Here is a 27,468-nt window from a genome sequence, read left to right as displayed (position 1 = left end):
GTCTACATATTCACCTGGCACTGTGCTTTTCAAACTTTTTAGGGGAGGGATGTGGAGTGGATGGGATGAATCTGTGAAATCTACCAAAGAAGTAAAACCGTATGTCAATAGAGACTTGAGGTCTCACAGTACATTTTGTTTCCTGTGTGGGATGCTTGCTAGTACAACAAATTTATACACTGCTCTGCCAACACCCTTAACCACAGCTACCTATCAGAAGGTTATCAAGGCTAGAACAAAAACATATAAGTTATGTCCTGGACTGTGCAAACACTCTTGAGCACGGCCATAAACTATGGCAGCAGTGCTCACCAACACCCAACCATCCAGGAATTTTGACCTTGGAGAAATGGCATGGGTCAGCAGAGATGGCCAGGCCCAGAGATGGCACCATTTAGAAAATACAAATGAAGATGTTCAGAGGGTGCTGGCAATAAGCTTCTGGGAGGACACCATTTGAAGGGAAGTCAAATTGTTCTGTTATCTCAGGGAACACCTTGATAGTGAAAGACAGTAGAAGAGCATGAGGCTCCCTGATACTTCCAGAAAGATGAATACAGTGTATTTGTATTAGAACTACTGCCTCCAAAACAGTCAAAATCTTCCCTAATGTCAAGAGTGAATGGTCTTTTTGCATTCCTTTGTTCAACCCTTTTCATTGTATGCCCCCAGAGAGTGCAATTTTAAGAATCGGTAATGTAGTAGAGTTACCTGATATGAAAGGGAAACAATATCAAGTGATATGGTGATTCCACCTGCCCTTTCTCTTAGCAAGAGCATGTACCACCAGTTTTTCTGTAACATGACATCTGTGTTCCTAAAAATCACCCGTCTGTGTAAAGTCATGCGATAAATACCACAGGGCTTATGGAGAAAACAGGATCACAAGCAACTTCATCAGTGACACATTACAAAACAAGTAAACAAACAATAAAAGATAGGAACTTGATTAAAACAGCGCAGTTTTACATGTGTTAAATGATTGAAATCCATAAATGTTATAATAAAGCTGGCAGTTTAATTCAGAGATCAGAAGTTTTCTTGTGGAAGTGGTCACCAGAAGGGTTGCACCTTTTTAGTTACCGTGAAGTGATGGAAAGAAAGAGGTCTCTGAAACCAGATAGAAACTTACGGCATGACTCATAACATGTGCTGTGAACGGGGTAGCAGGTAGGTGTTTGAGGTATGTGTTTGTGTGTCTGATTGTATATTTCCATGCAGCTCATTTTCAACTGGGTGGAGTTTTCTGTGTTAACCTAGTGTTTTTCACAGATGAAATCAAGCATGAGTAAATGTGAAATCCACATTATGCCCAAATTGTTCCCTGCTATATCTGTTCATTGGAATGCATTTGCGTTTTCAAAACAAGCATTGTGGTAGAATTGACAGTTCCTACGAGTGAGCATGACATGGGAGGTAAATACTGGAAGTCCTCTTGGTTATTTGGTTCCCACTGTGAACATTTCCAAGAGTATTGCATGTAAGGAAGAATACATATGATTCTCCGTATTTATGACCTTAATGCAAGCCAACCACTTCCTCTTGTGCTCAACTGAGTAAAAAAAAAAAAAAAATGTTCTGAGTTGGAAGAAAAACATGGCTGTGTCAGATCATTAAATCGTTTCCAGGGTGGCTCCCTACTAACAAAGGATGTGTTTGACTTCATTGGATATTTTCCCTTGACACATTTACTCACAACCTAACTTTTATTGGAGGACCGCTTATCTCATGTATCTCATGATATCATTTTATTCCAACAAGCAAAAATTGTCTAGGAATGTTGGGTCACTCTGAGAGATCTGCCTTGTGTTTTGACTATTTGTTGTTGCCATGGGACCCTGTGATCTTTGTGTCAGCCTTAAAGGAATTTTGAGGTTATTCAATCTATCTGCCTTATGTTATAAAGGAGGATACTGAGTTAGCGGGAAAAAGAACTTTCCTAAAGAACATAAGTGGAAGGCCGTTTGACAAACATGTCAGAATATAACTTTAGAGCTTTCTAAGGAAATGCCTATAGAACTCCTATTGGATCAGTTTCTTTTACCTGTTGTGTTACAGGTCTGTTCCTGACCATGAATACACAGAAAAGTCAACTTTCATTGTGGCATCAACTTTGTTATTTCTTTTATGGTCATGAATGGCTGACAGGCCACCAGCCAAAATAGTATGCATAATTTTATTTTTTCATCTAGTTATTTGTTTCCTATGTATAATTCCTAAACTTATCCTAATAGGCACAGAGAGAAACTCCACAGTTTTTCCTGTTACTGTTAATGCTGGTGATACTCAACTTTTAGCTCTCCTCCATACACACCTACTTCATATTATACCAAATTCTCCTCAAAACAAGTGTTTAAAGCTTTAATTTCTCCCATGATACAGTTGGGAAAATGGAGATACAGAATTTGGTCTTAGATTAAGTCGTTTCATAAGTCAGTGTTGTGACCAGATCAGCATCGCCCATCTGACTACCCATTCAGATATATTACTAAAAACACTGGGGAGCAAATGTGTTGGGGAATTCACATTTGTTCTGGTTTATTCTAAAAAGTCCTAGTAACTTTAGAACCCATTAGGAACTTGGAAAAAAAATCTATTAAATAAAAATAACAAAATCTACCCAACTACCCAAAACAGACCAAATCACAGTTTAACTGAAGTTGGAACTAATATTCTTTGGAGGTATTTGGATCTCAGCATAAAATTATGTGTAGCACAGTGATGGGGGAGCATATGACATTAGGGGATAATTTGTGGGCATATCTACAATGTACTTAAAATATGAGCCATTTATGAGGGGAAGAATAGATGATCAAGTTGAGATATTTTAGAATGTATGTGACATTAGTGGGTTGATTTCTTTATATTGTTGTTAATTGAGTTGGATGGCCTCATTTGACAATGGATGCCTCTTGTCAGTGTATTGTGGATATGCGTGTGTGGGTGTCGATGTGCACACGTGTGTTTCTCATAAACCCTTAACCTTCCACAAAGAGGGCATTCCAAAAGAAAGAGATGAAAGAAAATGCATAAATGCACGATAACACATGATTAAGTTTTGACCCCATAGATTGTTAACCTTCAAAGCTAACTCTGCAGTAGCACAATATTATTAGCAATAAAAGGAATTTGCTTTGCCCTTTTTTAAATTACCATAAACCGATTGACTGAGACAGAATGATGTTAATATTTAAGAAGTAGGACACTAGATTCTATTATCTCAGAAGCTCTGTCACCAGGCCCTCTCTGTAGTCCTGTTATCTAATTATTGGGCTTAAATTGCATTAGTGTGCTAGCAATTTGTCTACCACTGGAAAAGTAATTGACATTTGGGTTACTGCTTCATATTTGGGAGACTTGCTAGCTAGTTCCGAAGAGTCCTCTTCTGTCAGGGCAGATTAGCTTAATGTTGCCTAGAAGAAAGGGAAGCTCTGTGTTTTAAGGTATGCTGCCTCGGTAGCTGGTTGCAATTTGGTATTAAAATTTCGGTTCTGTATCAAAGCTGATAAGTCACCTGAGATGAAATTGAACAAGGTTGTCGTGACAAAGTAATTAATGGCATTTTTTGACTTTCAGATGACTTTAGGGGAAGCACACTTACTCTGTTCGTCTGCTTCTGCTGCCATGTTTATAAATATGTATGCACATTTACAAAACATCTTTAACTGTTGTCAGATGTTTTTGCGGGCTCCAGATTTATGGTTCCTCTGAATTAAACAGTACCAGGTACTCTTGGTATACTGTTCTGATTTGGCAGTGACAGTAAAGGCAGCAACTTTCCATAATATTTCAATCATATGGCTGCTTTTGACACGACACATTGTTGATAGGCACTTTTCTCTCTCCTTTTTTCTTTTTCTTCGTGTAAAAGTGTGCTCTGGTTATATTATTTCTATGCTTTTTTCTGCTTATCAGTTTTGGTTTGTTTGAGAAGACAGGGATGGGTATTAACAAATACTCTGCATTTCTCTTTGGAGAAGCACCTAAGAGATCAGTCCAGTCTTTGACAATGTGGCAAACGTATGTGGAATAAACAGATTATTTGGCTCCTATAACCAATTTGCCTGCGAATAATGGTTTTCTCTCACATGTCTCGAGACTCTCTGGAGTAATCTGGACAACAGAAAATAGAAGTGGCCGGTTTTCTTTAATTTGAAAACTAAAGGTGGCACCTGAATGTATTCAAAAATTGAGGGGAAAAAAGGTGATATTTCTCTTTTAAGGCACAGGTCAAATCTGCTTTTCCACAACATTCCTTGCTAAGTCACTTCAACCTCTTCTGCCTGGCTCTCTGTACTCATTTCACTGGCGTCCTTTCAGTCCCATGAGCAAGCCAAGCTCCTTCCTGCTGCCAGGAACGCTCTTTTTTTTTTTTTTTTTTAAACTCTTTGCCAGCCTAGTTCCTTCTCATCCTTTAGGAACCCGATAAAACGTCACCTCAAAGGGTCCTTCTTTATTATCTTCTTCTCTGTCTCGGTTACTCTCCATCCACCTTGATTGCTTCTTTGTCAGTATTTGGTACAATACACAACTAGTTTACACAGAAGAAAAAGGAGTTTCTATTCCTTTTCTTCATCTGCTTTCCTCATTAGATCATAGGCTCCATGGGGCAGAGGTATGATCCCTTTCACTTGCTGCTCTAGGAACCAGCAGTATTAGAGGCTCGATATTTATGCTGAATGCGTTACTAAGCCCTCCCCAAATTTCAGCCACAGCACCTTTTTCAGCTTTTGATTTTGAAATAATTATAGACTCACAAGAACTTGCAAAATTAATCCAGATTGTTTCCCATACCCCATCCCAGTGCAATACAACATGGATGGCAGGAAGCCACAGTGTTTTACTTTTCTTCTCCTTTTTCTGTAAAAGACAGAAAGAAAAATGACATTTTCAGGTACACTTACATTCCATCGTATGCACTTGTGTAAGGGGTACATTTAGATGTGTTTTGGCCAGCATTCATGTGACCACCACCATCACTTTGCCTTTCTTTTAAGCTAACAGTGATCTCAGTAGGCAGCTCCCATTCATTTAATTTAATCCTTTGCCATTTTATATTTTACACTAGGAAGTTTTCTCTTCCCCCTCCCCCCGTGCTCCCTTAATGAACTTTTTAAGCACATGGATTTGAGTTTTGGAGGTTTTTTGTTTGTTTTTGCATATGTAGTATTGGTGAATGTGTTATAATGTACTTAATTCCTAAAATTCTTAAAATACTTAATTGAAATGTCATCAGAGACCTCTTCTTTCTAAGTTGGTGCATTCGTTTAGGGGAAAAAAAAAAAGATTAAAAAGTAAAGTGTTCCTGCCTCACATAGTGTTTGGAGTTGCTTGGAAGTTTTCCCAGGACAGATTTTAGCTATGACTCCACACACACCCGCCAAACAGGTCTGGCTTGGGTTGTCCATTAAAACAAACCCTGCTGCTGATGGATTATTTAGTATCCTTACCTTTTTCCTTCAGCCTTTGGATGCTGTTAGAGGCTTCCAAGGCTCGCGTTGTTCAGTGGAGCATTCTGCATAAGGCACACTTTTTCTTTTCTTTCCCAAGAAATGGCAGTTAATGCATTCTATAGAAAGCTATAAATGAGGCTGATAAAATTATCTAGCAGCCCAAAGGTTGCTGCACTCGTTCATCTCCACATAATTCAGAAGTTAAATGACAAGATTAGGGAGAGGAGGCAATACGTTTGACAGGAAAATGTTATCTGGGATGATGAAAACCAAGGGTGGTGTTGTTTTTTATCCAGTTTTGGGGGGAGGTTGTTAAGAGAGGGTTAAAGAAGAAGAGTTGGTTCAAGGAGAAATTACTCTCTAAAAGTGTTCTCTTGGGGCCAAAGCAGGGCATTACCCTAAGAAGTAGGTTGCCATATACTCATAATTATTTGCATCATGAATGATAGTGCCCCTACCACTTGATGAGGAGATTATAGGAAGGTGACAGTAGAGATGAAGTTTTCAATAGTCAGTCTGAATTTTTAGTTTACTTCATGAATTTGTTTCTTTAGAGGGATATTATAGTCACTGTCTCTTGGGATAAATATATATTTATATATTATATATTATATGTAATTAATACATTATTCATATAATATATATTTCATATATTTTAATATTATATTGATATAAACATATAATATATATGTGTATTTATATGAAATGTAACAGTTGATTTAGTTTCTACTCATAGAACCTAAATAATATATACTAATAATATATAATAAAAATATATCATAATTTATTATATAAAGAGTTATATATTATATAACAGTACAGAGTATAATCCCATTTTCATAAAATTAATCATTTAATTTTAATCATTTAAAATTAAAATTTAATCACTAATCATTTAAAGATTAATCATTTAATCATTAATTAATCATTTAAAACTTTTCTAAAGCACTAGTACTAAAGTATATTTCTAGATGATAAGATATGGTGTATTTAAAATGTTTTTTTCTTTTTTATACTTGAGCTTTGCTTAATTGTGTGTGTGCGTGTGCGTGTGTGTGTGTGAAAATAAATATCTGTTGCTTTGAAAGAAAAGAATATGATCATTAAAAAGAAAGCTACTTCTGGGATGGAGGTGAACCTTAATGATGTCTTCATTTATTTATTTACTCAACAAACGTATTTTGTGCCTACAGTGTCTGGTACTTGACTAGACATTTAGTAGAAGGTGAAATCCACTGGGTTTGCTCCTTTGGAGCTTATATCCCCATCCTAGGATTAGGGACCCCTTATGGACACTGTTTTCCCTCGTTCATCTCACAAAGTGCCTGGTATAAATCAGTCCACAACTGTCTGCTGACTGTGTCATGAGGAAATATTCACATAGTTGTGCATGGTTGGGCATACTTTATTTGGTTTGCCATGTTTGTAATTCAGTTTAATTGCCATTGCTTTAAAGAGTCAGGACTATTCACAGTACCAAAGTCTGAATTTCTGGATTTTCATGAAAAGTTGGAATCTCTGACACAACTAGATTCCCATCACGTCAAGGCAATGATTGATGTTGAGTTACTGCTGCCTCCTTTGATTGAGGCATGTTCTGTTCTCTTTTCCCTAGGCCCCATGACGCCCTATAGTATTTCCCCTACAGTGAGGCTCAGTGTTTATCACCAGGCCGTTTATCCCCTGGCATAATTTGGACACTTTCGTCACTTTTCTGACCCAGCTGGCCTACTTTTAGGCATTTGGATTTTTTTTTTCCCATTTATCTTATGACCTTGAAGAGGAATTATGCAGATGTTTGTAGTATAAAATTGTAAGTCTTTCAAAGGTTTTTGAGAAGGGGTATAGACAGCTTAGAAAGTGTTTCTTGGGGCGCCTGGGTGGCTCAGTCAATTAAGCGTCTGACTTCAGCTCAGGTCATGATCTCACAGTCTTTGAGTTCGAGCCCCACATCAGGCTCTGGGCTGACAGCTCAGAGCCTGGAGCCTGCTTCAGATTCTGTGTCTCCCTCTCTCTCTCTGCCCCTCCCTGCTCATGCTCTGTCTCTGTCTCAAAAATAAATAAAAAATAGTTTTTTTAAAAAGTGTTTCTTCCTTCACAGAGTGAACTAAACTGGAAAGGGGACCCGTCTTAGCATTTACGTTACAAGCTGAGCAGTTCCTGTTCTCATAGGGAGTTGGGTTGGTGTAAAGCTGCTAGAGGATGTGAAGGCATCTTCACAAACAGTGCCAAGTACGTACGAAGATGGGCCACATTTTGTGCCACTGGCCAGCTGTCCACCCGTAGTTAGCACTTGGGGTGTCCGTTATGTTCCCGTGGACTCTCTGGACTTCTGTTGCATCAACAGAAGCCCCTGCTTACCTGTAGGGAAACTTAGCAAGAAATTAAGAATGCAGATCAATTGTTGTGTTTTCTTAGTTTGAGTGGAACCTAATGCCATCTTGTCTGGTATATATAATCTTTCTGGTATGAGAGGGAAGGCAAAACAAGCCATTTGCTGGTAAAGCCAGACATTACTAAAACTTTGAAACCTTTGACCATACAGGTGTATGATGCATCCACCCACACCGACTTTTCCACCTTCCTCCTGCCCTTTCTGCCCTATGGTTCAACCCCCTTTTTTTCCTGAGATCTTACCAACTATCGAGGAAGTTGAGATTACAAGGCAGGAGCAAGCCATAGGCACTGAATGAGTCAGTTATTCTGTTGTTTAGAAGCAGAGTGTGAACCGGGTGGTATCTTAGGTCCTTCTGGCCTGAGACTGTGTTTCAGCTGCTCTTCTGTATTTGGGCAGAAGGAATCGATAGACACATGGTGTGAATGTCTGCACTCCAGTTCTCATTAGCTCCATTGCTTCACTCTTGCCCTGTCCTTACAGATTCCTGTTAGACTCTACCTAGGAGGGTCAGTCCACCTGCTGTTGATGGTGGCAAGAACGTGTATTTCTGTCCTTTTGGGCTTTTCAAAAGAAAATATTATTTAAAGGGTTTTATTTTCTTTTTCTGATAGAAACACTGCAAAGTTAAAACCTTTACCAAGGTCTAATAATAATCCTGGATTCTTAAAGGTGTGGGCACAGACTTTTCAACTGTCTAGTCCTCGTTAAGTATTGCAATGGAGGAAAAATATCTCTTTCCTCCCCCCTTCTAAGTTCTCAACTGGAACTCCCACGACAATAGACAGACTGACAAGAGCAAAGCATATGGATTTATTTAATAAAAGTTTTATGTGACATGGGAACCTTCATAAGGAAATGAAGACTGGGAGAATGGTTACACATGAGTGTTTTGATGCTATGTTAGATGCAGAGTGGAGAGTCATGGGAGGACATGATGGGACAAAGGGTGTGGGCTGAACGTAGTGAACTGGGGGAACGTAAAAGGCCCGTTCATCCAGATTCCTGTCTGTGTCCCTCCTTCTTTGGAGATACGGATGCTCTTTTCCTCTGCTCCTCTCACAGGAGAATTTGATGGCCTGCTACAGGGGAGGGTCAGAGAATCTTTGTAGCACAACTGGACATATTCAGTATGCTAAGGTACCCTCTTTTGGGGCAGCGAGTCCTGAACCCTCCTGTCATTGTGCAGGAGCTCTCATGGGACTGGGTCAGTTGTACAGTTTGACCTTCTCTCAGGACAACCCAGGGCCTGTTTCTGTTTATTTCTTTCAAGATGCCTTCTATTCCAAGTCCACGTTTGAGACATTTACTGTTACAGGAAAGACTGCACCAAGTGAAAGGAAGATCATCCCTTCGGTTTTGACACTCAACTAGACGTATATGGCACCTGGGCAACCTGCTTATGTTACAGATCGAGGAAGATCTTAGACTCTTACTCCAGGGAATGTGGCCTAATGGCATACTTGGGGAACTTGCCCCATTCCGTTTCCATGGAATCGAAGCTCTCCCTTTTTGCCAGTGCCTCAGTTCTATCAGTGGTTGAGCTTCTGTGATTATTAGAACTGATTTTGGCTACAAGTGACAGAAAACTTGAACAACAGTGATTTTAGCAATAGACCGACCTCCCTCTCTCTCCAAGCACGCTGACATAGATGCAGGTTTCCTTTCTAGTGCAGATTTTCTATCCTCCAGAATATATAACATATCATAGAGTCTAAAAATATGTAAGATACACACTACTCAGTATTTGAAATTACATAGATATGTAGATGTGTGTGAATAAATTTCATGAATAAAATAAATATTCACTGATATGATAAAGGAGTAATCTGTTGGGGTTTTATAAGTAAAGATTACCACACAGAAGACAGATTTTAAAACTTTTTTTTTTTAACCGAAGAAACATGTACTGTATTTTTACTCTGGAAAAAAGAGTAAGTAAAAGAGGCCAATAATAAAGAAAGATCTCTGTTATTAATGGGGAATTGAAGAGCCACCTACTTAGAATAATCATTTTACATAATGAAGCAGACCTGAAAGGCCTTTCTTATTAAGAGTGAAATATGCTAATTTTATATTCACCGCTGTGGTCAACTGAAGACATCCCTGAGTTATGACCTTTCAGCCTTTAAAAAATTTGGTCACCTCTTATGAGCCAAAACGTAGCTCATTTTGGACTTAAATCCTCAAAATGTAAGTCATGTCCCTGACTGCCTTTTTGGTTTATCACGATGTATTTGAATTTAGATACTGAAAGTTTGTATGTTGATTTTTCTCTTTCATTACATAATGTATCTTTTGTGGGGAGGTAGCTTAATCAGCCATTCCTTGAACCTTAAATTACTGTTTTCTGGGGGCCCTGTAGAGTGCTCTCATGTTTTGCTTGTATCGTATTGGTGACTTCAGTGGGTCACAGAAGTCTCTGAAGCTTCCCTCAGCCCTTTTCTGGTAACACTAGTGTGATGTACAGCCTGCATTGTGGAAAACCCCCTAGGCAGCCTCATCAGCTGCTTTTGAACTCCCAAGGTGGACTCTTGCTGCTTTGACATTTTACCACGACTGATGATGGTGGTGCCAGCCCTGTGCTCTGAGTACTTCTGAGTTGTCAGTTATTGCTGAAGACTTGCACAAACAGTATCAATTGCTTATGACACATATATAAACCATATATGAACCTTGAAGCAGTTAGGCTATGGTCTTATTTCAACTTGATGAGGAGAAGAGCTATCAGGTAGTTTCAGTGTTTCTGTGCTCTAAGCGAGGACCAGAACCCAGGGAAGTCATTGCGAGTCTCGGTGTGAATCTCATTGACTTTGACCTCTCCCCACCCTTTTGTCAACTGTTCTAAACTTTCTTATGCTAAGGCTTATTCAGCCAGAATTTCTCAGCCTCGGCACTATTGACAAACTGGGCTGGATAATTCTTTGTAGGGTTGGGGGAGGTAGGGGGAGGCTGTCCTCTGTATTATGGGATTCTCTGCTTTCTACCCACTAGATAGCAGTAACACCTATTCTCCTGGTTGTGACAACCAGAGTGTCTCTAGATATTGTCAAATGCCCCTGGGAAGCAAAGCCACTCCTGGTTGAGAATCACTGTTCTAAGCTGATGTCCCGTCCATCTCTCAGACCTCTTACCATCCACCGCCATACTTGTTCCTTGTAGTTCAGTAACATGGTGGTTTCTGACTCCTCAAATGGGTCAGGCTCACTCCCTCCCTCCTTCCCTGGCTCACTCTCATCCTCTCTCGTTCTCTCTCTCTCTCTCTCTCTCATGCTTTTCTTTCCCTTAACCACCACCCCCATCTCTGGGGGTATTCTTCAGGGCCTTTAATGTGCTAATGTGTGTTAGGAATCCCTACGGATGAAAGATAGAGTGGTAGGGGACTGAGATTAAATGATAGTGATAGACTGCATCTTTTCCTACATTTATTTACTTGGCTCTGCACTTTCCCCCACCCCCCACACATGAAACATCTCTTTCGAGACTAGCAGTTAAACACATAGATATTAAAAACCTTCCATTTCTTTCTTTCAGGATGCTGTCTCCTTCATGTAGTCCTGTTCTCATCCTTAGGCTGGAAGGGATGGTTTTCTTCCTCCTCTAGATTTTTTTTAGCACACTTTTGCCCCTCTTTCCTTAAGACTGTTGATCCTTATGGTGATCCTGGGGGGGGGGGGGGTACATCTTATTCCCCAGGTGCACGTAAGCTCTTTGAAAGTAAGTATTCTGCCTCATTCAGCCTGACGTGCTTTCTTGCATATAGAAAGGGGTACACAAATATTCCAACCATTTGACTATGTTTATAACTCGAGATGAAATTACTTGCTATGATACCCATGGGTAGGATCCATAGGTGATCATAGCAGAGTAAAATGTAGAGATAATTGTCAAATTAAACAAAAATTTTTAATGTTTTTTTGAGAAGGTCAGGGGGAGGGCAGAGAGAGAGGGAGACACAGAATGCAAAGCAGGCTCCAGGTTCCGAGCTATTAGCACAGAGCCCGACGCGGGGCTCGAACTCATAAGCCGTGAGATCATGACTTGAGCTGAAGTCAGACACTTAACCGACTGAGCCACCCTGGCGCCCCTAATTCTCAAATTTTAAAGATAAAAAGCATAAATATTTTAGGCACCTCGAAGGCAGAGGTGACATGGTTCATGTATTTGTATCTCCTCTGTGGTTCCCTGGAAAGGAATAGGCACAAGTGATCATACTGGTTGAAGGAACAGATTCTGTTTGATAGTTCCAATGTTCTCCAACCTTATTCGCCCCATCTCTTCATCTGAGCTGCGGAAGCAGTAAGAGAGCTACTGGCTTTATTTGGCTTACTCTTTTCTCTTGATTAGCCTCTGCTGGAGATGTTGATGAGTTACAGTTTCAAACTCAGGAGTGAGCAAAAGCCAAGTATCTGACACATTCAAATGGTAACTGGAATTTTATTTTCTCTTTTTCTAGCATAGACAGACATTCTTTCTGGTTACAGTCCCTGATCCAACTTTTGTTAGTGCCTTTTTATCTTCTTTGCCTAGTATGCTTGAAACTGAAAAGCAAATTCTTTCTTTCTCCTACATCCATGCCCCTGAATGATTTATATTTTTAAATGCGGCTTTACTTGAATGTTGACCTTCTGAAAAGTTTCCCTCTTTCACCCCCCCCCCCCCCCACTTTGGAAGCTCTTCTTTGATAACCAGTCTGGTCTTCTGTTCTTTCCACTTTCCTTCTGACTATTCACCTTTTGCCCACTTAAACTGAAGCCCTTTGGTGTCTGCTTGCAATTCTGGCAGTTCAAGTTCAAAAGAAAGCCCTCTTGAGGTAACCTGTTCTGACATATCCACATCTTAACACAAAGCTTTGCTGGATTAATGGCTTGGCTGAAAACGTCTCTCTGCTATAGTCATGTTCACCTCTGTGTATGAGGGTAGCATTCTGTCTATTCATTTGGGGGATTCTTTTTTTTTAATAGAATTTTTCTGAATCTAGAAACAAGTGTTATTTTATCGAGTGTCCCACTTTCAAAGGTATATTGTAGAACAGAAATGTTGCCAAAGCAGTCTGAACACTATCATATTTCCTTTATTTGAACATGCAAGTGTTTTCCACATTTTAACTTTTTTGAAATGGGGTAAGCTTTTACAAAGTTGATGTTTCATACAGTCTCTGTGCTCTCTTGGAACTGAGAAAATGTGATAATAAAACATTATAATATTAATAGGACACTGCGGGGATTAGCCCTTATGAGGGGAATACCAGAAAAAAATGGGAAGAGGAAGGAATTGATTTGCAGGTTGTCTCTCCTCCCCATCCCTTTCTCTCCACAAGCTGCCTGGGTACCATGCATGTCTGGACTCTGGGCACACCCCTGGCCCTTGACACTGCATGTTAGCACTATCTGAGGAAACTGCTTGTCTCCTTGAGGTCATGGAGTCTCTTTCTCTGTGCTTCAGTATTACATAGACCCCTGACCAATATGTTGAATAGATGCATGTATGAATGAAAAGTTATATAATCATTGCCAAAAGGAATTTTGAAAGAAATGTGTCCTTCCCTAGAATGCTATTAGTTTGGGTCTAGTATATATTATTTTTATCCGTTTCTTGGTTGAACCCACAGGCATTTTTAGTAGAATATTTGAAAATGTCCATCTCATGACTTCACTCCTATGAAGACTTTAAGAGACAAAACAGATGAACATAGGGAAGGGAAACAAAAATAATATAAAAACAGGGAGGGGGATGAAACAGAAGAGGCTCATAAATATGGAGAACAAACAGGGTCGCTGGAAGGGTTGTAAGGGGGGTGGGTGGGCTAAATGGGTACGGGTCACTAAGGAATCTACTCCTGAAATCATTGCTGCACTATATGCTAACTAATTTGGATGTAAATTTTAAAAAATAAAATTAAAAAAAAGTCCTTCTCTTCCTCTTCAGCATGCCAGCTGAGTTCTAGTCATTCATTGAGATAAGTATATGGATAGAATTAGCTAGCTGTCTTGGTTGGTGTTTCATAGGAGGAAATCTACTTTTGCTCCCTCATGTTCTCAGCATACAGGATATTGTGACACAAATGGATAATTTGTGTCAGTAGAATGAAATAATATCATCCCTCGACAGTTCCGTGGGTTCCCAAGATCCTTCTTCAGATGGTTCATCCACTAATACCAAAGCCAGAATCTCCAATAAGCTTATTAGTAAGTCCCAAATGGAACTAGTTGAAACAAAAAGAAAAACAAATATTAATTATACTTTTCCTCCTTAAGTGCAAACACAAATGGGGTATTAACTGTAATTTTTGACGTGACAGCATAAAGGCCAATATAATTGATTATATTATGTATATATCAAAGTTGAGGCATATTACAGAGCTATTTGATAAATGAGGGACCACATCTGTGGAACAGGTACATATTTATGCTGTCATACTGAGTCACTGAGAAGGGGCACTGAAAATTATATGTTAAATTGAGAGCAAAAGCCACATTTGTAGTTGATGATTTTGGTATGCCCAGCACCAGCCTTTGCTACTTTATCTTTAAAAATCTGCATTGTTCAAGGCTGGGCTTTATGTTCTGTTGATCATGTAGTGGTCTCTCCACCGGGGAATTAATACTGTAGCATGATCTTGGACAATTTACTTAGCTTCTCAATTTCTGTATCTATAAAACGGGGATTAATTAATCCTTTTAAGAATCAGATGGGGTACCTGGGTGGCTCACTTGGTAAGTGACCAACTGTTGGCTTCAGCTCATGTTAAGATCTCATGGTTTTGTGAGTTCAAGCCCCACGTTGGGCTCTGTGCTGAGAGCACAGAGCTTGCTTTGGATCCTTTCTGCCCCTGCACCGCTCATGCTGCCTCATTCTCAAAAATAAATAAACTTAAAAAAAAAAAATCAGTTGAAATAATGCATGGAAACTCTTAACACAAACCCTGAACATAAAATAAGTATTCAAAATCTTTGTATATGTGTCAATCATTTATCTATATATGTATCTGTCAGCTATGTCTCTCCTTGTATACATATAATTGTATCTATGTATCTATCTCTATATGTCTCTTTACACACATACACAATACACACACATATGAACACACAACACATACATTAAATTTACTTTCTTAAAGTGCTAATTAATTGGTGCAGGGTGATGAATACTTTTATTTCTTGTCTTTATGGGACTAAAAGAATCATTCTGAGAAATGGAGTTTTACCTCTTCCCAACACTGGCTCCCAACATAGGTAATAGTCCTGTTTCTTTGTTCTTGAAGAGTCAGTTAACACAGATCTACTGGGCTTAGAAGACTCACCTAACACCCGGGGGATTGTAGAGACAAAAGGAGGTTTTAAAGTTTGGTATTACCTGGTTTTTCTCCTCGAGTCAAGATTACAGTGACTTGTAATTCTTTGATAATTTGTAATTCGTGTTAATATTATCCCTTTCAATCAATGAGATCTTTTGATTAACCAAAAATTCCAAAGACTGTTGTTATTATAGCCATAAATTCTATTTACAGAGCTATTTCTTCCAAGAGATTCAAAATGTTTGCAGTGTGTTTTTATTATAAATGTATTTTTCATTAAAAAGTAAGATAACACTATTACTAATCCTATAATGGAAAATTATGAAGAAAATAAAACCATTTATCATAATACAATCAACATTAAGTTTGTGGTATATTCATTCCCATGTATTCTTTAATTTATGTCACTTTGATTATAATGAGCATGAACTTTTGATTTTTAAAAGATGAAACATTGTCCCACAGGTATCTAGTAATCTAGTTTCTATAAGCACAATCTTAAATAGCTATCAAATACTTCAGTGACTTTGTGTGCTTGTGTGTGTCTGTGTGAAATTATAAAATATTTGTCGTTCTGTTAGGAGAATTAAATTTTACCTTTTTTACTTTAGACGGTGTTCCAGTGGGCCTCATTTTCCATATTTAAGATTATTTCTTTAGGCCAGACTCCCAGAAATGCAATTACAGCATCAGGGAAAAGGGAAGATTTTATATGGCCCTTGATATATATTTCCAACTTGCTTTTCAAAAGGGTCATGCCAATTTATATAGCCACCAGCAGTGGATATAAATGCTAGTTTCTCTACATCCCCACCAGTCTTGGGTATTGTAATTACTTTAACATTTTGCTAATAGGAACTGTATCACTGCTGTTTAATTTGAATATCTCTGATTACCAGTAAGGTTGGTTATTTTTATACGCTTAATCTCTGGGGACATTTTCCTAATAGAGATCTGCCTTGTGTTTTAACAGTTCAGCTGCCCAGATAACACTTAGGAGAGCCATGAGTAAAAGTTCTAGGCGTTAAACAAAACAACATGTGTGTGTTTTCAGATTGTATTGTATAACCTCAATATCAGTCAGGGTTCTAATGCATCATCCAAAAAATTTCTATTATTCACTAATACAGTCTTAAATTAAACAAATACAAGACAATTGATTTACTTCTCTTATTCCGCATAATAAGGGAAGTTGTGATCCTTCTTTATGTCCCTTCTTTTCATTTTCTAATAAGTAATTTATGCACCCGGTGCCAAATTTTAAAGGCAAAGGGCATATAGTAAAAGGGACGGACTGACCTAAGACCTATTTATAGCTAGCAAGATAGGTTTCCAAACAGCGAATCAAACATTTACCCTAGTGTGATTGAATGTCTTAGAGTAGGGAGATAAATATATATTTAAATGCTAGTGTGAATGCTATAAACTAATTCTTCCAAGTTCTTGGTGTCCTGGTGTTGCAAAACTACTGATTTTTATCTCATAAAAGTTATTTCCAACCTTCTTCTGTGTTGCTGTCTCTCACTCTAGAGGCTGAAAATTCATTATTTTTCTATCCTAAATATTCTTGAATCTTGAGACACAAGCACGATAAAAAGGATGAGACAAGCCTGCTCTTTTTCCTTCTCCCTGCCTGGAGCATACAAGTGATGGCTGGAGCTGTGGCAACCAAATCTGATCGTGAGGAGAACATGAAGAGAACCACAGATATATGAGCTTTGTCACAACAATCACTTTCTTCTAGATGAGATCTCTACTTTAGCACCCATAAAAATTTTTGGAGGATTTTTTTTTTTTAACACAGATTGCTGGACCTCTATCCCAGATACTCATTTTCAGTAGGTTTGAGGTGGGATGCAAGAATTTGTGTTTCTAATAAAGTCTCAGGCAGTACTGATACTATTAGTCTACAGGCCATAACTGGAGTGGTAAGGAGCTAAACTTAAGTAAAAAAATAAATAAAGCCCTACCTAAAATTTTTTTTAATGTTTCTTATTTATTTTTGAGAGAGAGAGAGAGAGACAGACAGACACTGTGAGCAGGGGAGGGTTAGAGAGAGGAGACACAGAATCCGAAGCAGGCTCCAGGCTCCAGGCTGTCAGTAAAGAGTCTGATGCAGGGCTCGAACTCAAAAACAGTGAGATCATGACCTGAGCTGAAGCTGGATGCTTCACCGGCTAAGTCATCCGGGTGCCCCAAATCAAGCCCTGTTTTTAAAAGCCACTGCACTTGCACCCTAAGGAATTATTAACGAATCACCTGCTGGGTCTGCTTCTTACTGCCTCATGAATACCATTTACTCTAGGAAGAGTTGTGGAAATCAGTGTAAGTGAATGTGCATGAGGATGAAAGCAGCATTGGGCAGATGGTCAGAAGTGATCAAGAGTCTCCCACGCCCGGAATGTCGGTCTGTCCCCAGTGTCTTCCACACCTGTCTCTGTGGGATGTGATGGGCCACATGAGAAGAGGAGGACGGTGGAAGACTTTCAAGGTGATCTTTCAAAACGGAAGAGCTAACAGCTACAAACTCATCGCCTACTACTGAAGTAGGAGAGTGCTAAAAAAAAAAAAAAAAAAAAAAAGTGTCCCTGTTCTGAAAGCTTGTATCAAAAGCTGTAGACTTTGATGTCCAACAGCAAAGCGTTGACTACAACTTGCTTGTCTTCTAAAAAATGTTTCCACATCCTCTGTCTCACCTCCTGGTTTGTCTTTGGAACAGAAAGAGAGCTTGGTTTCAAAGCCCTTTCTCCAAGGATTAATTGAATCAAGATCAACCCTATCTGGAATGTACATTTAATACTTTGGAATGATGTCAGTAATATATGTAAGAGATTTTTATATTGGATAACTGCTCATTAAAAGTCAATCCTTTCCTCCAGGGCTTTAAAATAGGAAGTATTCACCTTTTGCAAATGAGGATAGTGAAATTTACTTTAACTCATGCTACAATGAAAACTGGAAGAAAGGGAATTGCTCACAATACAATATAACTCCACCAAATTTGCATAATTTAGGCATAAAATGTAATACCCTGCTCACACTCTTTTGTCTTGAATGAAATTGGTTTTCAAGTAATGTGTGGGGAATCATAACCAGCTTTCAGAAAATGGATAATGTCAGAAAGCAAAAGTTCCTGTTAGCCCAGGAGGCATTGCCGAAGTGCGGATCCACTGTGCCACATTTCTAAAAAAAGTTACTTTTGTGATTTAATGCAAAGGCCTTTGTGGACTTAACTGAAACATTTAGGCCATGCTGGTTTTTTTCTTTTTTTCTTCTTTTCTCTTTTCTTTTCCTTTCTTTTTCTTTCTTTCTTTCTTTCTTTCTTTCTTTCTTTCTTTCTTTCTTTCTCTCTCTCTCTCTCTCTCTCTCTCTCTCTCTCTCTCTCTCTTTCTTTTCTTCTTCTTCTTCTTCTTCTTCTTCTTCTTCTTCTTCTTCTTCTTCTTCTTCTTCTTCAATATCGAATGAGTGATTAACCATTTGGGACCTTAAGACATCCAGACTTCTTAAAATCATTGAGTGATCATTATTCTAAGAATGTTAAAAATATGACCTAAATTCCCGCAACTCCTCCTTTCCAAGGAGCACAAAATTCTTCTTGTAAATTAGTGTTTCAGATAAATTTTCAGGAATGTAGAGAGAAGCTGCAGAATTGTTCCCACTTAGCAGATAGTGAAACTGAGGTTCAGAAGAGGCATGCACTGCCCAAGGCCACATGTATGGGTGTTACCAGAAGTGAAGAGCACAGAAGCTCTGATGAGTGTGCTATGAGTTGGTCTTTCATCAGTACTGATATTGTAAAAGCCTGAAGAATCACTCCTTGACAGCATTGGCCTGAAAGAGCGTTTTCTTTAGTGTGAATTTAGAAGTTGCCATTTTCTCTTCACTTGCCAGAAATGGACTTTGACCCTCGGTTTTTTTTCCCCAACAGGCAAAAGGTCATTAGAGTATAAAATTAGAAAGTAAGAGTAGTAGGAGAGCTCTCTTTACAGAGAGGGGACATTTGAAAGCGGATGTCACTGACCCTCAATTTTTTTTTTAACTTTAAAATGGGGATGATAGAGGCGCCTAGTTGGCTCATCCGGTTGAGCATCCAACTCTTGATTTAGGCTCGGCTCATGTTCTCACAGTTTGTGGAAACGAGCACCATGTTGGGCTCTATGTGGACAGGGTGGAGCCTGCTTGGAATTCTCTCTGTCTCCCTTTCTCTCTGCCTGTCCTCTGCTTGTGCTCTCTCTCTCTGTCTCAAAATAAACAAAAAGAAAAAGTATTTAAAATGGGGATGATCGCATATTCCTTCTGAGATTTTAACAGATAAGATAATAATATTAGTGTTACCATCTTACATACCTTTCTGTTGCAGACACACTTAGATTTTGACACTAGCTTTCTTCAAACCTGAGTGTCAGTCTGAATTCCCGGGAGGCTCTCTTAAAACACACTCCGCAAATCTTTAACTCGGTAAGTTTGATTGGAGCCCAAGAATTTGAATTTTTTAAAAAGTTCTCAAGTGATGCTGATGCTGCTGGTCTGGGGACCATACTTTGAGAACCACTGTTTTAGCTCATGCCTGTTCTCCATTTTTCTCTCTTTCTGTAGGTTTTATAATGTTTAGAACAAAACAGCAGCCACAAACCTTGATTTCTCAGGATTTCTTGCATCTGGGGGTGGACATGGAACCAGTGATGTAGAAATAAAGTCTGCAGAGTAGGGATTCCAGGAAGCTCAGCTTGCACATGCCTTTGTGCTCTTTGCTGTTCCCTCTTCTGCATGCTTCTTCTAGCCTGGAAAGAATGTTCTGGTCAGAAAATGGAGCAGTCGTCTTGAGACCATGATTCAAGAAGCCTTTTGGGGGAAGGAGACAGGAATATCGAAGGATCAATTCTAGAATGGTTGCCCTGGTCCCTTAGTGCTCACGTCCAAACTTCTGTTCTATGAGATAGAACGGCTATGTGGTTACCAATGGTAGCAGTACTTAACCGACTTATTTCTCACACACACACACAAACCTTTTGGACCGTCTGTTTAATAAAAGTAGAAGCGAAGGAAGAAGAGTGATTGGCATTTATTTTAAATGGTGTGTACATCCCGTGCACCCAAGTTCTTTGAGGGCAGTGGGGAGCTGTGACATGCAGAATGGATGCCTCCTTGGTCCATTGTGTTGACAGGCCATGTTGTGCTGAAGTGTCAGCCTCTGAGAGGTAGTTAAGACAAATGACGTCTCCTTACTTTTTACCTCTAGAGACCGCAGTGTCATTCTCCAGCCTGAAAGGCCATTTGTAAAACTCACACAGTTGCCTTGTTATTAAAAAAGAACAAAGATCAAAAGCTAAGCTCTTTCTCCAAGGAAAAGACATTACTTTGGATGGTCTCTGTGCTCTCCTATGATTCCCAAACACTTACTATGTACATGAGACAGAGGCCACACCTCTCCCAGTGCTCAACCTTACAAGGACTTTATTGAGTCTTGTTTCCCCTTGTGTGTTGCTTTTCTTTTCCACCCTACCTTTTGCTCTGTGTGTTTTGAGACAAGAATGGGAACATCTCCTAATGATGCATGTAGGGGTTAAATCATAAACACAAGAATGGATTTTGCTTTATGAGCAACTCATAAAAAAAGATAAATTGTTATTTGCTTTTTATGCATGTAGGAAAAGGGAGCATGAGCTAATAGTACTTTCTGTAGTACTTTCTGTAGAGGAGCCAGAATAAATTTAGTATGTATATGAATTTAATGCCAAATACAGACCCAAAAATAAATATTGGTTTCCTTTCAGATTTTCAAGACTTTAGGAAAAAAAGAAAAAAAAAACCCCAAAACAGAAGATATCCTTTACTTATAATTCTGCTGGTGGAAACCATCTTTCCCCTCTTGAATAGTGAATGGTTTTAAAAATGGAATGTATAGATTTTAAACTTGATGGTGTTTAAAATTAAGAGTGGAAACTTAACTTTGGCTTGAACATGGCATGTAGTATACTGAACGTTTTGGAGTATTACTTGTTCCTATGAATGTGATCCAAATCCCTTGTTTAAAAAAAATATGAAAGACCCAATTCTCCTTTTGTAATTCAGCACAACAAAATATTCCCCTTTTTCCAGTGTGTACTTGACTATAAGTTTCCTTTTAAATCAAGATTAGACTTATGTGATGAAAATAATAAGAGGAAATTATGGATAATAATAAATATATTTTTACCCTATCTTCTTTGTAAAAGACTTTATGGTGGCATGCAAACAGCTTTTCCCTTTGCAAAAACAAGATACTGGGAGCATAGAAGAGATAGTATTCAAGAAAATGGGGATTGGCATGAATTTTTTTAACTCTTAAAAAATGATAACCTAGGGGCGCCTGGGTGGCGCAGTCGGTTAAGCGTCCGACTTCAGCCAGGTCACGATCTCGCGGTCCGTGAGTTCGAGCCCCGCGTCAGGCTCTGGGCTGATGGCTCGGAGCCTGGAGCCTGTTTCCGATTCTGTGTCTCCCTCTCTCTCTGCCCCTCCCCCGTTCATGCTCTGTCTCTCTCTGTCCCAAAAATAAAAAAAAATAAAAAACGTTGGAAAAAAAAAAAATGATAACCTAATACGTACTGAACACTTACTACATACCTGTTACTTTTGTGTATTAACACATTTAATAATTATGACATTGTCAAGAAAATACCCTCATTATTTCCATTTTTCACATGAAAGAACTGGGGCTTAAATGAAGGTGCATCTGACTGCATTGTCGTTTGCGTGGAGGCTCAGAATTGTAGCTTGGGCCACCTCTTCTAGAACTGTTGCACTTAACCTAGTAGTGTATCATTTAGCTGCTGCGACACCGAGTTTCCTCACAACCTAGAGACTTAAAACAGCTGTTCAGTCAGCTCACAATTCCGTGGGCCAACAATTTGGACTAGGGGGAGTTGGCTGGAGGAAGTGGGGGGAAACACGGGCAGGCCTAATGACAGAGCTGAGGTCAGAAGCTTAATTTCTCCATTCCTAGCAATCTAAGGAAACCTTTATTTGCTTGACTGAGCAAATGTCTCATGTGACACCTTAAGGAAAGAACTGCACACCTGACATGTGCCCTTTAGCAGGTGATACTCAAGGACATCCCTAGATGTGGATTTGCAGAAAACAAAAAGGTAGAATAAAAACACGAAGGCAAGATACTCTTAGAAAGTGTGGTATTTAAAATTCATTCAGTGACTTGATTGTGTGCTGACGTCTATCCAGGAAGTGCTGGATGTTGGTAGAGAATAAGCAAATGTGGTCCTCTGACATTTGGGGGCAAGTAATCTTGGAGAAGGAGTACTGAGCCAGTAAACGCTTCTCCCAATTACCACTTGTGGTACATGTTAGGCATGAAATAGAGTATTAAGATAGAAACTAATTAGAGGAGGGTCTATTTAGATAAGTTGGCCTGGAGAGAGATTTTGGAAAGGCGATAATGAAGCTGACATCTGAGTATTGAGAAGAATACTGCCATAGAAATAAAAGGGGGAGCAGATGTGGGGGTAGAGAGGGTGTGTGTGTGTGTGTGTGTGTGTGTGTGTGTGTGTGTTCGTGTTCAAACAGCAAATACTATAGTTAGCTCAAGCCTAAGTTAAGTGTGCAGATATCGAAGTGGTAAATGGAGGTTTCCATGTTCGTACTCAGTGATGAGACTTCCCTGTAGCTCTTCTCATCTCTTTAAATGTTACCAGGGACTCTCATGACCATGGAAGGAATTCTACTCAGTTGCTCTGGAAAGATAAGGAGGGTGCCCGTTGTAGGTGGAGTGTAAGAGAAGCAGATGGGGAGTAAGATTTGTCTTCTCATCTTGGCTTTGACCCTAATTCCCCGTGTGTCCTTGGCAAGGGCATTCTGTCTACCAGAATTTAGTTGCTTCCTTTGTAAAAAGAGTGAGCCGACCTAGGTCACAGTTGATGCCAGCTCTGACTGGTGGGTAAGTGCTCTGTGGGAAGAGGAGTCTGAGGCCCCTTGTGATCTCTGTGGGTAAGAATTCTGTAATTGATTAGGGATGTCTGCCATAGAATTAGGAGATAGTGTTGTATATGTGGTATATTTGCCATTTTCTGATGAACTTTCTGTTTTCCATCACAATGTTTTCCATGGCTTTTACTGCTAATTGGAAAAATTTTGTAGCTTTCCAGTTTTTTGTTGTGATATTTAAAAATGCAGCAGTAATTGAAAACAATCAAGGAAGGGGCTAAATACATCAAAACAGTACCCTGCACACTTGGCTTCAAAGCGTTCAAACACGGCAAATCGTGCACGGGAGGGAAGTGGATTTGTACTTCTCTCATTTGTGATATTATTAGTGTGATTAATATACAAAGACCAGTATTTCCTGAAATTCATAATTTGCCCTATTCCTCCATGAGTTTTGTGTTTCCCAGAATAATCACGCTGATCCATTTCCTTAAAAATGTACTGAATGCCTAAGTGCTCATTTTGCAAGGGCAGCAGCATAATTGGACACAGTGGGGAAACATCAGAGAAGCGGTTTGCTTCCTAAGGAGAGGAGAATGTGGTGTGAGTTGAGGCCGGATGGAACGTCACGCCAGGAGGGACCCCATCTCTGCACTGTGTTACTGTGCGGAATGCTTAAAGGCTATTTATGGAAGTAGGGCTCAGGGACAGGGGCTAATTCTCAGCTGAATGGAGGGCTTCCCTGGGTTATGAAATGCATGTTCTTGTGAATAATGGGACTGAATGGGGGTAGAGCGCTTCAGCATTTTTTCCCAACGTGATACCTCTTTGGTGACACTGGTGATTTTACAACTGGATTTCATCTTCATGAAATTCTGGCCCGTATGATCATTTCTCCCCCACCTTGCCTCTTAAGTAGCCACTTTCAAAGCATCTCTGTCTTACCTTTGAGATTGGCTCTCTTGTTATCCAGGTGTCCATACCTACATAGTCTTAGCTTTAGAAACTCGAACAAAGGAGAGAGATCAGAGTCCGTAAGTTAAAACACACTGGAGGGTCATGCTCTGCTATGTGTCTGCCTGTGTATTTCTGTGCTTGCCTCATTCCTGTTCTCTCTCCTTTTCCAAAAACAGTTCATTAATGTGGTGACCTTGGGGTCTTGGTTGGCATTGCTTCCCTGGAATGTGTGGGATCAACGCGTTAGATGTTAGCAGTGCTAATTATGGAACAGGACTGCTGCGTATTCAACACCCACAACTCTTCTGAGTTGAGGACAGTATCAATGCCCTTTCCAGGAAGTCAGGCTTTGGAAAATCTTGACGTGGTTGAGGCAGTCATGCTGCACAAACCCAGGGAGTGCCATTCCTACTGAACCCTATGTAGCCTGCTTGGCATGTGTGGGGATGCTGAGAGAGACCTACCAGGGACATACACATGGTTTGCTGAGGCGGGAGAGAGGGGGAAGACAGAAGGAGATGAAGCATGAGCCAGGTGACAAAGTACATTATGTATCATCACGATTGTTTTTGGATTTCATACAGAGTTCACCTGACTCATTGGTGTTTCAGAAAGGCCTCTTGAGTCACAGTTTAGAGGGTAAGTTGGTGAAGTTCAAAACCAGAGGAAAGACAAAGGCTGAAGTATGACCTTCTTTCCATTGACTTCCCTCACTTTTGTGGTTGGCACCATGCTGGGCCAAAACACCCTCTGCCCGAGTGCAGACGATCACGGTGAGCGCCTGATGAACGGGTGTTCCCACTTGTCCCACATCCTACACAATGTCACCTGATCGAGTCACCCTGTAGGAGACCTCTCACGGATCAGGTGTTCACATTGCTGTTGAGGAATTCCTTACTGGAGCCAGCACAGCCTCGCAAGATTTAGTGGGCACCAATCTTGCCACCACTTTGACCTCCGTTTTCGTCTGTCTTCCCCATTCTCATCCACTGCATGTTGTTTCTTCTCACAGAACTTTTCTAAACCCTTTCGCTCCCCCACTGCCTTCACCATAAACTATTACTAACCTGTATTTGTGGCCCCCCCATTCCTGCTCATTGTCACTTCCTTGGGGAGGCTTAGTGACTCCCCCATCTGCTACTTATCGCAATACCAGGTATCTCTCCTTTCTAGCATTTATCTTGGTTGTACATTTACATTTCTTTATATGAATCTTTGATTGTCACCTGTCTTTCCTGCAAAATTAGAAGCTTCTTGAGGGTGAGTGTTATTTTTATCAGCCGGTCACGTATCCTCCCCCTCTCTTAGCACATTGTCGTATAGTTAGTAACATTCAGAAATACTCCCGAATGAGCGGATAAGTGGGGGTTTAGGGTAAAGACGTTGAGAGGAGGGGTAGCCTGGGTGGCTCGCTCTCTTAAGCGTCTGACTTTGGCTCAGGTCATGACTTCATAGTTCCTGACTTTGAGCCCTGAGTCAGGTTCTCTGCTGTCAGCACAGAGCCTGCTTGGGATTCTCTGTCCCCTCCCCTGCTTGTATGCTTTCTTTCTCAAAAGTAAAAATTAAAGCTTAAAAAACAAAAAACAAAACCTCGAGAAGAGGACCAGAGATGTGGGATGGATTTGTGGGAAAGTAATCTGGTTTTACCCGGATGACTGAGTAGATGGTGGCATCCAAAGTTTGTCTACAAACAAACGTAGGGGATCCAGGGTTGTAAATGCAAAATAAGCGACTTATCCATAGTATCCCTCAACAATATGAAACATCTAGCCCATGCTCGGTATTTGCTTTTATTCTGCTTGACCCAGAACAATGGCAGTCATTAAAATCTTCTCGGAATAGCAAGGTTTTTTTTATTTTTTATTTTTATTATAAGCATGTCTTCCTATAGATTTTGTTAAGTATTCTTTGTTATTTACGAACACAGAAGGGTGTTGTTTTGAAAGGTGAAACACATGCAATGTTGGTGCTAGGAGATGGAAGTGGACCTGACTTACGCCCATAGAAGGAAGATGTTGGTGAGAAAGAGCGTGGGCAGTGCCAGGTCCTTTTTAGGCCAGTCTGGCCCATTTAGTTATAGTATTAGCTAGGTAACCTGGGGCAGGTCACAGAACACATTTTCATCACTTGTAAACCCAGAGTGGAAATACTTGCCTTATGGTGTTGTTGGGAGTTAGAAATACCTGTAAAGTGCCTGACACTTAGAAGGCATCACAGTGATGGCATTGGGTCTGTACCCAAACTATAGTATGTATGGCAAGGCGAATTATAATGAAGGTTTAACTTTCTTGGAAACTAAATTTATCCCTTGTGAAACTCTCTCTTCTGGCTTGTTCTTAATCCAGGAACCCACATTATATTGCAAGTACCTAGCAGCACATTTTACTACATGTTAATTGCCTTCCTTTCTGGAGAATTTAAATAGTGACTCACCTCCAGAATGCCTCCTGGCATGGTGAAAATCACAGAAGAAAAAAAGAAAGATTTTGCTGAGCTTTGTTTTGATTTCTCCATATTTTCAATTTTTACCCATAGCTTTCAAGACCCACATTAAGTGTTTCCAAGTATATATTAAAGTATATATTATAGTATATATTAAAGTCATCCCTGACTTCAAATTAGAATCAAGCAGGGAGAGTTTTAAAAACTATCCAAACTTGGCCCCACTCTATACCAGGTAGATTAGAATCCCAGGAGTTTTACGCTCAGACATCCTTATTTTTCAAAAGCTCCCCATGTGGGTGATTCTAATAGGCAGTTGGTGGTGAGACCCTCTGATGTAAATAAAGCTTACCTTAAATCCCACCCTCTCTCCATACTGAGCCACTTTCAGCCATCACATTACTTGGTTGTTGATTGGAATGAATGGATTAACAGGGTGAATGAATGAATAGCCCCCTACTTTATTAAATAATGCTCACCTTGTATTTTGCTTTGATCTTCAATCTCCTCTGGTAGACTTAAGATCCTTCTTAAGGTCCTTATCAGGGTAATTGGGGACCTCATGGCACCTAGTACAGTTCCTTAGAGAGAGTACATACTCGGTAAATGCCTGTCACATGACAGAAAGGTTTATGGAGTTCACCTATTAGGAATAAGTAACTCTTCCTCCTGACTCTTAAAAATATTTTCTTTCTGTGAATTTAAATGATAAACATTTTTCTACTTGTAATAGAACTATGTAGTTAGGCTGTCTATATGGGCACTAATTTTCTCTGAGCCTGTTGAGATAGTACTACAGCTTATCTTGAAAGAACCGTTGACTCCCCAAATGTCCGACTGATGGATGAATAAAGAAGATGTGGTATACGTACATAATGGAATATTACTCAGCCATGAAAAAGAACGAAATCTTGCCATTTGCAATGACATTGATGGAGCTAGAGAGTGTTATGCTAAGTGAAATAAGTCAGAGAAAAACAAATCCTGTGTGATTTCACAAATATGTGGAA

General features: G+C 39.7%; 1 protein-coding gene across 26 annotated transcripts in view; it reads left to right on the top strand.

Annotated features, from left to right (window-relative positions):
- Positions 1-27,468, top strand: part of RBFOX1 (RNA binding fox-1 homolog 1) — a 2,070,746-nt gene that overhangs the window by 768,227 nt on the left and 1,275,051 nt on the right. The gene's annotated exons all lie outside the window — the stretch shown is intronic.

The sequence above is a fragment of the Neofelis nebulosa genome, chromosome 18 (genome assembly GCF_028018385.1).
Source record: "Neofelis nebulosa isolate mNeoNeb1 chromosome 18, mNeoNeb1.pri, whole genome shotgun sequence".
Taxonomy (NCBI): Eukaryota; Metazoa; Chordata; class Mammalia; order Carnivora; family Felidae; genus Neofelis; species Neofelis nebulosa.
This window is presented reverse-complemented; position numbering and strand designations above follow the sequence as displayed.